Raw genomic sequence first — 2,058 nt, 5'->3', positions numbered from 1 at the left:
ACACGTTTGAGACAGTGTGATTCAATTATGGGCCGGGGAAACATTGGGGCATGCATAATTGAAGGGCCAGAATGGCAAGACACATGTCAGCCCTGTCAGCCCGACTGCAGCTATTGGATTTGGCCTGTCACGCACACTCAAATCTGCACCGTAAAAATTACATAGATTTCTTGTTTTTGTGTGTGTGCGTGTGTGTGGGTGTGTGTTACATCGTGCGTTGACAGAGAAGAGCATACAAAAAAAAGACAAAGGAGAATCATTGCCCACATGAAAAACGATAGAATTCTGTAGTAAACTCTAGTATACTTTAGAATACTATACTACATACTGTAGTATCCCTCATGTAGTACTTACTGTAGAATTTTGGAGTGTACTGTAGAATACTACAGTATTATCCGCAAAAAAAACACTGTAGTAACTACTGCAGTAATATCCACAAAAATCTTGAATAACACTAGTTTAACTACAGTAAATACTACTGTATAAATACCTACAGGTTATGGAAATGTTACTCTTTTAGTGTTTCTCCAGTAGGTTTACTCAAGGAGAAAGCCTCCATTCCACAAGGAGAAAGCCTCCAAAACCTCTATAGTAAATACTACAGTGATGTCTGCAAAAACACTACAGTAAATACTACATTATAAACTGGGTGGTTCGAGCCCTGAATGCTGATTGGCTAACAGCCGTGGTATATCAGACTGTATACCACGGGTATGACAAAACATTTATTTTTACTGCTCTAATTACGTTGGTAACCAGTTTATAATAGCAATAAGGCACCTCGGGGGTTTGTGGTATATGGCCAATATACCACGGCTAAGGGCTGTATCCAGGCACTCCGCGTTGCGTTGTGCGTAAGAACAGCCCTTAGCCGTGGTATATTTGCCATATACCAAACCCCCTTGTGCCTTATTGCTTAAGTATACTACAGTCCGCAAAAACACTACAGTAAATACTATAGTATTTCTACCATAATATAGTAGAGTATTTTTTCATGTGGGTGAAGTTAGTCTGTTAGTGTCTTTAGTAAATTAAAGCTGCAATATTCACAAAGAAAAGTGAGTTATAGATCTGTCATTCTCATTGAAAGCAAGTCTAAGAAGCGGTAAATCTGTTCTATGTGCGATATTTCTATGCTTCCCGTTCTTAAGTTTTGTTTTTCCGTCTTTTACTTTCGGTTTTGTACACAAGCTTCAAACAGCTGAAAAACTATATTTTTTGGTTATGGAAAATATATTTCACAGCAGTTTAGATGGTACAATGATTCTCTACATTACTTCCTTGTTTTGTCATATAAACTGAAATTAGAATTTTAACAACCAGGAAATGGCAGAGCGATTTCTGCCAGTGGCGGTCGGTGCCGTTTAAGATGAGGGAGGACGATTCGTTTAGACATGACCGTCATTCATATTCCATTCACTGAGCTCAAAGTAACATCTATATGTTTCGGCTACGACATGATACTCACATTTTCATGAGGATGCTACAACATAGCCTGCAAATAAAAGTTTACAACGTAGGTGCACAGGTCAAGAGAAAAATTTGAATAATCAAGGTGACAGACAGTGGCACATTCAATACCGTCTTGCCTGCATCTAGCTGATCTAGGGTCTAATCATTAGTTCAACAGTTGCAAATGAGAGTTTGTAATGGACAAATTCAGGTAGGTTTATCCCTGTTTCTTTCTGTTTGCTTCCGCTTAAGAACCGCTTTCCACCCCTGATCACCCCCAAACACAGTTCACTTTCATAGCAGCCACATACATAGGGCGGCAGGTAGCTTAGTGGGTAAGAGCATTGTGCCAGTAACCGAAAGGTCGCTGGTTCTAATCCCCGAGCCGACTAGGTGAAAAATCTGTCGATGTGCCCTTGAGCAAGGCACTTAACCCTAATTGCTCCTGTAAGTCGCTCTGGATAAGAGCGTCTGCTTAATGACTAAAATGTAAATGTAATACAAACACATTGCTGTTGCATAATTCCTTCTCGCATCTACGCGCTCTCCTCTCACCTTTTCCCTTCGCTTGTGGACTTCAGTGCACAACACAACAGCTGTCAGTAA

The 2,058-nt window shown here is 40.1% G+C and overlaps 1 non-coding gene across 1 annotated transcript; it reads left to right on the top strand.

The window, feature by feature from the left end:
• The first annotated feature begins 503 nt into the window (after nt 1–503).
• On the top strand, nt 504–557 carry LOC121537128. Its single transcript, XR_005994986.1, has one exon. It is a non-coding gene; the product is annotated as a U7 small nuclear RNA (small nuclear RNA).
• The last annotated feature ends 1,501 nt before the right edge of the window (nt 558–2,058 follow it).

This window comes from Coregonus clupeaformis, chromosome 23 (genome assembly GCF_020615455.1).
Source record: "Coregonus clupeaformis isolate EN_2021a chromosome 23, ASM2061545v1, whole genome shotgun sequence".
Classification (NCBI taxonomy): domain Eukaryota; kingdom Metazoa; phylum Chordata; class Actinopteri; order Salmoniformes; family Salmonidae; genus Coregonus; species Coregonus clupeaformis.
The sequence above is the reverse complement of the archived record's forward strand: the minus strand, read 5'-3'. Positions and strand labels throughout refer to the sequence as shown.